Genomic DNA, 9556 nt, shown 5'->3' with positions numbered 1-9556 from the left:
CGAGACAGGGTTGCCAGATCTTAAATGTCTTGGACTCATTGGAAAGGCCTTTCAATTACCTAACCAACGATGGCTCGGATGATGGATCCGGACATAGTTTACATACATTTAAGTGAGATCCGGCTTCAAAAAAGTACATAAATATCACTTAAGTGGTCATAACTCGAGACAGGGTTGCCAGATCTTCAATGTCTTGAACTCATTGGAAAGGCCTTATAATTACCTAACCAACGATGGGTCGGATGATGGATCCGGACATAGTTTACATACATTTAAGTGAGATCCGGCTTCAAAAAAGTACATAAATATCACTTAAGTGGTCATAACTCGAGACAGGGTTGCCAGATCTTCAATGTCTTGGACTCATTGGAAAGGCCTTACAATTACCTAACCAACGATGGGTCGGATGATGGATCCGGACATAGTTTACATACATTTAAGTGAGATCCGGCTTCAAAAAAGTACATAAATATCCCTTAAGTGGTCATAACTCGAGACAGGGTTGCCAGATCTTCAATGTCTTGGACTCATTGGAAAGGTCTTTCAATTACCTAACCAACGATGGGTCGGATGATGGATCCGGACATCGTTTACATGCATATAATTGAGATCCGGGTATTTGTGAAAACACATTTTTATACATAACTTTTGAACTACTTATCGAAACTTCAAACAATTCAATAGCGATGTATGGGACCCTAAACCAAGTCGAATGCAACTGGTTCGATCAAAATCGGTTCAGCCAGTGCTGAGAAAACTCAGTGAGAATTTTGGTCACATACATACATACACACACACATACACACACACATACACACACACATACACACACACATACACACACACAGACATTTGTTCAGTTTTCGATTCTGAGTCGATATGTATACATGAAGGTAGGTCTAGGAGCTTTTAATAGAAAGTTCATTTTTAGAGCAGGATTATAGCCTTACCTCAGTGAGGAAGGCAAAAAACCACAAAAACTAAACCAAGACGATCAAGTCGAGCAAAAACAGCGCGCGGTTTGCGCGGTCGATCAGTGGCGGCGCGGCATCGCGATGCGTGACATAATCGATGACCAAATTTGCCAAGCTGCAAGAGGGAGGCAGAGGAGCCCGCCAACAACAGGCTGCATCGGGAAGCCAATCATGACGCAATTAGATTCGAATTAACGACGCAAATCGCAGCGTGTGAAATGATTGCAGCCAGGCCTTCGTAACTCTTCCTTAAGTATACACACGTCGTCGTTGTCGCAAGTGCAGCTGAGCTGGGTGCATGCACGTGACGGGCACGTGGATAAAATCTGCGCGATTCCTGATACGGGTCTAATGAAGTTGTGCGTTCTTTGTGCAATTGGAATCAATTTATTTGCTAAAATAAAATAAATAAAATTGTATATAATCGTTAGAATCCAACACTGTTCATCACAAATTCAATGTCCAAAAAAAAAAAAAGATCCGAATGTTGAGGTAAAATATCCGAAGTAATTGAGTATATAATTTACAATCATTTTTGGACTTTTGGACTGATAAAATTTCGTTAACTTACTACGTACCGCTTGCTTTGAAAAAGTATAGCAATTTGATTTCAATATCCAGAAATATTTTTTTCGCTGAAAATATGCTTTGTTTGAGAAAAATTAAGTCGAAAAATAAAGCAAATTATATTGAGGAACTCTTACTTGTTCAAAATTTGGCTGACTTACAATGAAATCCAATCACATTTCAAATCTTACATAATAGGTCCATGAGTTGAAACAGAGGACAGTCCTTGTACTCTCGCGTGTCAGACTAAATTAAATATCAACCACGTTATAACATCATCCGCAAATGACACGCAACAGATGATTAGTGCAGCACGGAGTTCAGAATCCAGCTCCGTGCAGCCAGTCCGACCAAACGCGCAAACATTCTGGACCACCTCCGTGGGACAAATGGTCCGATCCAATCAAGCTCAAGCTCGGCGTTGGATGGACAGGGACACCAACGCCCGACGTCCGTCAGGAACGGGACACGGGACTCGGCACATTCCGCCGTGGCGAGCTGTCGGATCATCTTTAGTGCTACAGTTGTCAAAACACAAGCCTTATTACCAGCTCTCAGAACTTCAACGTCAGAACTGGCGGGAGGTCGTTCAACCCCCTTTACAGAATGTGGCATGCAAATCCCGCTGAGCCCAGATTCTTCCCGAGGGACGCGTTCCGACGGCGGCGCGGGACCAATTCGAGTGGAATTAATAAGGGAGCGCGTAAATTGATACCCACCAATTAGGAGGGGGGACGAAGTGAGAACAAGCTCTCGGGTGTCGGGAAGAATTTGCTGCCTGCTGGCTCGCGGATGCGGTTGCGAGATTTGACGCTGTGAAGGAATAATCACTCTGGTTAAGGTTTTGATGAAATAATTATGAGAGTTACGGTGAGTTTTGACAGGAATTTGTGGAATTTGATATTCGTTTTTAAATAATTGTGGAATGCTGAATTTTCCACGCGATTGGCTACACATTGTTTTTCTTTTTTTTTCGAATATCGTTTGTTTGTGCTTCAAATACTGCTTCTACATATTTTGTCTACATTTAAAACTCGAGCAATGCAAGCCAACGAAAGAGAGAGGAGGCAAATCACGCAAAATAAAATCACTCCCGAACTTCTCCAAGAAAATCAATTTGTTGATGATTTTTTTGTGAATTTCCTTGTCAGCACCACTTAAAAATATTGATTTCACTTTGTTTACATACATTGCCCATCTACAAAATGTGACAGGTCATATTTCGACGTGTGACGTTACACTTGCAAGTGTAGTAATGAAAAAGATGTTCCGCCGAATAATCGAGATGATGTTTTTTTATTTAGATTCCTTTTACCGATCTTTCGTGCGCGAGAGAGAAGAGCCATGCTCTCTTCGGATTTTTTCTCTTGATGAACGTCTAATGTTTTTTTTTTGATGATGATTATTCCATCGCTGCTCACACGAAATCAAAAAAAGTTGACTTTTTCAATTTGCGTGAGACTTTGTCCTAACGGGTAATTTAAGTCCATTTTTTTATATCTCGTGACGAAGGGACGCTACGACCCCGAACGATTTTGACCATTCGAAATAAAAACCCAGCGGGATCAGATCATCACTTGAAACAAAAATGTTTATTTTAGACGGCTTCCCATAGCATCGTTGCTCGGGAGGCATCGAAATGTCAATACCTTATCGCGCAAACCAAAAAAAATGAACACCAGGTCCAGGTCCAAAAAATAGAAAATCTAGCCAAAATATTAGTGGGTAATTCTCTACCAACTCACACGAAATCGGGAAAAGTTGCCCCGACCCCTCTTCGATTTGCGTGAAACTTTGTCCGAAGGGGTAACTTTTGTCCCTGATCACGAATCCGAGGTCCGTTTTTTGATATCTCGTGACGGAGGGCGGTACGACCCTTCCATTTTTGAACATGCGAAAAAGAGGTGTTTTTCAACAATTTGCAGCCTGAAACGGTGATGAGATAGAAATTTGGTGTCAAAGGGACTTTTATGTAAAATTAGACGCCCGATTTGATGGCGTACTCAGAATTCGAATAAACGTATTTTCATCGAAAAAACACTAAAAGTTTTAAAATTCTCCCATTTTCCGTTACTCGACTGTAAAAATTTTTGGAACATGTCATTTTATGGGAAATTTAATGTACTTTTCGTATCTACATTGTCCCAGAAGGGTCATTTTTTCATTTGGAACAAAATTTTTCATTTTAAAATTTCGTGTTTTTTCTAACTTTGCAGGGTTATTTTTTAGAGTGTAACAATGTTCTACAAAGTTGTAGAGCAGACAATTACAAAAATTTTGATATGTAGACATAAGGGGTTTGCTTATAAACATCACGAGTTATCGCGATTTTACGAAAAAAGTTTTGAAAAAGTTACTTTTTGCGTTTCTCTTTGTTTCATCGTCCGTGTCTGTCGCGGGTGACCATGAATGGCCATGATCGATGACGACCAACTTTTTCAAAACTTTTTTTTCGTAAAATCGCGATAACTCGTGATGTTTATAAGCAAACCCCTTATGTCTATATATCACAATTTTTGTAACTGTCTGCTCTACAACTTTGTTGAACATTGTTACACTCTAAAAAATAACCCTGCAAAGTTAGAAAAAACACGAAATTTTAAAATGAAAATTTTTGTTCTAAATGAAAAAATGACCCTTCTGGGTCAATGTAGATTCGAAAAGTACATTAAATTTCCCATAAAATGACATGTTCCAAAATTTTTTACAGTCGAGTAACGGAAAATGAGAGAATTTTTAAAACTTTTTTAGTGTTTTTTTCGATGAAAAATACGTTTATTCGGAATTCTGAGTACGCCATCAAATCGGGCGTCTAATTTTACACAAAAGTCCCTTTGACACCAAATTTCTATCTCATCACCGTTTCAGGCTGCAAATTATTGAAAAACACCTCTTTTTCACATGTTCAAAAATGGAAGGGGTCGTACCGCCCCTCCGTCACGAGATATCAAAAAACGGACCTCGGATTCGTGATCAGGGACAAAAGTTACCCCTTAGGACAAAGTTTCACGCAAATCGAAGTGGGGTCGGGGCAACTGCTGTGTGAGTTGGCGGAGAATTACCCTAGTAAATTTTACTAATTTGTAAGCTGAAAAAATGCTGTCAGTCTCAAAAACTGTATGTTTTCAGAAAGTCTGTTAGCTATATTTTAGCTAGATTTTAAGGTTTTCTAGTAAGCTTTATGGTTAGCTCAGCGAGTTTTTACACAATTTCAACTATTTTTTTTAGGAATAATTTTCAATATTTTCCATTAATGGCAGCGAATCCAGATATTTCCACTGTTATCTTAAGCTTGTTTAGTCAACTTTGCCACTATTCTTGGTAGGTGTTATGGTTAGAATAGCATACTTTTTCTGCTATTTCTACTTGATCTTGCCACGTTTCTCGGTACATCCAACTAATTTTTCGATTGTTTTGACTAGTAATTGTCAAATCATTTTAAAAAATCCGTTGCTGCCTGCAAAGCTGATTTTTTTTTTGAAAAATACTATTTTTTTGGTGTTATTATTGGTATTATTATATTGGTACGTTTTTTGGTAGTCAAGCACGTTATTTGAATGTTTCAATAGATTTGAGGCTTCTTTAACTTAGTTATAATTGACCATCCGAATCGCACAGCTCTGTTTAGATATTCCTTTGACAAATTTACAAAATATACAAAAATACAAAAATAGAAAAAATATGTTGGTTCAGTTATAGTAATTTACAGTTATATTTAAACTATGTTTGGTATTTAACATAGTTCGAATATAACTTAAATTTCTTTAATTGAACCAAAATATTTTTTGTATTTTAGCATTTTTAATTTTTATACTTTTGCTGTTGTTTTTTTGTAAAACCAAATTTCACCAAATTTAAATAAATTTAAGTAAATTTAACTTAATTCAGCTTTATTCATTTTGTTTGAATTATTTTACCTTGATTAAAATACAGATAAATACAAATAAACAGTACAAAGTACAAAATAAAAGAAAACTAAACTCAATTAAACTTACATAAATTTATCAGTTTAAGTTTTGCTAAATTAAACTTATTTGTCCATATTTGCAATATGTTTTACTTACGTGAACAAAATGTCATTTTTTTCTTAATTTGTATTTTTCCTGATTTTTGAAAATTATATAATTTATAACCTCTTTTAAAAAACGTTACTTAATCCACCTTTAGGTGGTTAATGCCTTCCTTTCATTTATAGAGTGATTCCAACCCCCCTAAAATGTTGAGGTTATGTAAATTCAGACCATTTTTTGAACTGCTTGTAATTTGTGATAGGTAAGTCAGATCTTGAAAATTCTTAATCCTCAAGAAAGGTCATTCCAGTACCTTTCTAAAAATATATAATATGGCAGATTTTCATGCAAAACCACCCTTTTTTGCAAATTGTGAAATTTATATGCAGCAGTTTTTTAAGGATGACTTTTGATGTACTTTACGAAATCTTATAAATTTCAATAGGGGCTTATGGGACCTCCAGACGAATCGAATGAGGCCAATACGGTCAAAATCGGCTCAGTCAGTGACGAGATATTCCAGTGACATTGATTCGGTACACATGTCTACATACAGCCAAACACACAGACATTTGCTCAGCTGGTGATTCTGAGCTGATGTGTATTAATGACGATAGGTCTAGGAGGTCTAATTAAAAAGTTAATTTTTCGAGTGATTTTATAGCCTTTCCTCAGTAAGGTGAGGAAGGCAAAAATATTTATTTAACCATAAATCTAACAGTACTAAATTTTACCTAAATTTCACGAAATTAAACCAATTTTTTTCTTAATTCACCAAAATTAAACTGATCTTAACTATATTTATTGACATTAAATTAAATTTATCTAATTTAACCTCGTATTTATATGAAATTAAGATCAATTAATATCTACATTTCACTTAATTTACTTAACCAAATATATCTAAATTTTACCAAATTTGAGCAATTTTTCAGCTAAATTTTTCAAAACAACATTAAATTGAACTGAATTGTACCAATTGTTACATTATTTAATCAATAGTATCTAAGTTCAATTAAATTTAATAAAGAATTTCTAAGTTAAACCACATTTGACAAAATTTAGTTCAATTTAACTTAACTTAACTTTACTGAATTAAACTTCATTTAAAATATACAACATATTTTAACTGTGTTAAAAACATAAAACTTAATTTCAACTCAATTTTACTTAATTTTATTTTATTCTATTTAATTTTACATAATTTTTCTATATTTAACTTGATTTTTCTTAATATAACATAACATAACTTAATTTAACCAAATTATGTCAAATTCTACTAAATAAACAAATTTCAACTAAATTGATCTGAATTAAACTAAGTTTTGCTTAATTTAATTAAATTTATCTAAATTAAACTAAGTTCAACTAGTTTTATCTACATTTGATCAATTTAACATAATTTATCTAAATTAAATCAATTTAACATAGTTTAACTAAATTTAATCAATTTAACATAAATCAACAAAAAGACTACTTTTTTTTATTACAAATAAAACCAAATGTTTCTTAATTTAACTCAATCAACTGATTAAATTTAAATTCAACTTCGTCTAACTTAATAAAACTTGATTTAACTTTATTAACATTATATATAATTTATTGAAACTTGATTGTACTTAATTTCACTTAATTTAATTGAATTCAAATTAATGTAACATTATTTATTTCACACTATTTCTTGATGTGCTTTAAAGGCATTAGGTGCCCTGCTCGTTCGGATTTGTCAAACATTGGACAGTCTATATCTAGATATCTATCAAAGTTAGCTGTTTCTCCAATCCCAAGATGGCAAATTTACCTGTAATTTTAGCTAATTCATCCAAAAACAATACTGTTTCAACAATTTTAAGCCAGCTTATTTGGATTGTTAAATTTTAGATCGAATTACTTTTCGTGTGCAGGCTTCTTGGGAGGGCGCCGGTATTGATATTGACTAAGAAAGAAAGGATCTTCAGAATTTAAACAGTGGTTGACTCCCATTGATAATTTTTGATTCATTGTTTGACTTCAGCTGATCTGTCAATAAGGGAGTAGCAGCTCATTGGCAGTCGACCTTGCTCATGCTCATGACACAAAAATGTTCATTTTAGAATTTAGTTTAAAATGTTACATAAAAAAGTGTTTGATAATTTCCAAGATATGCTCGCAGGAACATGTTTCACACGACAACACGAAATCTATAGCCGAAGGACATGGTCACATTCGAACGAACCGCATCGGATATAATTCCCAACGGTTGTCAAACAAGTTGCGGGGAGCTCACATAACATATAGGCCGCTGACAAACTCTGCCGCTTATCTTGCGACTGCAAAATGTGCGAAAATGATGATTAATTGCAATTGATTGTTGCTCGGTTTTGCTTGTCTGATTTTTTTCTGTGTTGTTACAGACTTGCGCCAAGCCTTCTTTTTAAGTCAAAAGTTGCCCGCGAGCATCGCTGGCCGCTGCAGTTTGCAAAACATTGCCATAATTTGCGACATGCCCATCCAAATGACGGCGGGTTTCACTTTGAATGATTAATTAACTTTTTTTCCTTCTTTTTCTACACTTTTTCGCACGAATTTGGAGCTTTCCTTTGGCGCGCGTGATTTCGTGGCACACGTCATAAGTGGTCAGCGCGTGCAGAGATCGGCGTATTTCGATTTAAATGGTTCAAATGTGCATCTCAACACGCGGGGTGGTCGTGATGTTGCCACGATCGATTGGCGATTCTGTGGGACGTGTTGTTGCGAAAAAAAAAACACCTCTAAATCGACACATAAGAGCCGCCTCGTGAAGAGATTTTGGCCGTCCGTGACATTTTGTATCAGTTGTGAAAAATGCAAATAAATTAAGCGGATTTCAGACTTGGGAAAATGTTTATCTTTTCAGCTTGAATGCATTCTGCGTTGTTTGCTAGTGAGATGCATCCCACTGGATACATATTAATGTTAACATACACTAAGTGGTGTTGTCAGATAAGATGGCTATAAAACTTTAGAAGTCTTGAGTGAGTGATGAGAGCATTACAATCCAAAATAATTTTTGTTTTCGTTTCTGTTATTTATACTTCCCTGATATTTCCTGAAATGATTTGCATAAGAAATAAAAAAAAAATAGGAATTGACAATAATTGAATCTTCTAATCTTTGAATTAATTTTAAAATAACCTTTGAATTAAGTAATTAATCTTATGTAATCGTGAAAAAAAACTTGAGTGTCTAGATAACAAAAAAAAAAAAGACGTAAGAACGAATTCCACATTTCGTAACAAGAATCAGAAAGATTTGTTTGTTTTTCATGCTTTAACATTCCACTCATAATTTGGATTTCGGTTTTGTTTGAAAAAAGTATTTTTGCTTCAAATCCTCCAGGTCAAAGTCAAACTAAAACTGTCACTTTTCACACGGCGCTCATGACACTATGGAAACAAACGTGTGGTAGTGTGTGTGAACTCCATGTAAAAGGGGTGGCAAACTAAAAAGTGACCCCGTTCGTTTAACAACAGTTGGTGTCAAATCGTCGGGGTTTGAATGTTTTATCAAGTGTTTATTTTTTAAAAACTTCAAATTTAAAATCAATGAATTAGTATGTAATCATTTTTAATACTTCCTTGCCCTGATAGACAGAGTAAACTATCAGATATCGGTCGTTTCAATAAAATTACAATTGCAATATTGTGTTTTTATTTTGTATAATTTTAAAATAAATAAAACAAATCTTCTAAATCTCGATACGATTGCAAAACATCAACAATTACAAAAAATTAAAATTTTAATTTTTAAATTAGGTGTGTTCCCTCGACAAGGACCTTGATGTTTAAACATATTTGCAGCGACCTAAGACATTTTAGTCAGTTAGTTTAATTGATTCTTATTGACAGAAACAATTGAAACATAATTTAATACAATTCTAAATTAGTATAAATCAAATAATCAATTGATTGTAGGGTTTCTCTTTCTTCATTTTTTTAATCAATATGTACCTTATTTGCTATTTTTTTTACGAATTTGTTTTTTTTC

At 34.5% G+C, this 9556-nt stretch overlaps 1 long non-coding RNA gene across 1 annotated transcript; it reads right to left on the bottom strand.

Annotated features, from left to right (window-relative positions):
- Nucleotides 1-911: 911 nt before the first annotated feature.
- Nucleotides 912-1780, bottom strand: LOC119768702. The gene is made up of 3 exons (XR_005278161.1): nt 1679-1780; nt 1553-1609; nt 912-1368 (listed from the first exon to the last, which is right to left on the bottom strand). It is a non-coding gene; the product is annotated as an uncharacterized LOC119768702 (long non-coding RNA).
- Nucleotides 1781-9556: the final 7776 nt, after the last annotated feature.

This window comes from Culex quinquefasciatus, chromosome 3 (assembly GCF_015732765.1).
Source record: "Culex quinquefasciatus strain JHB chromosome 3, VPISU_Cqui_1.0_pri_paternal, whole genome shotgun sequence".
Taxonomy (NCBI): Eukaryota; Metazoa; Arthropoda; class Insecta; order Diptera; family Culicidae; genus Culex; species Culex quinquefasciatus.
The sequence above is the reverse complement of the archived record's forward strand: the minus strand, read 5'-3'. Positions and strand labels throughout refer to the sequence as shown.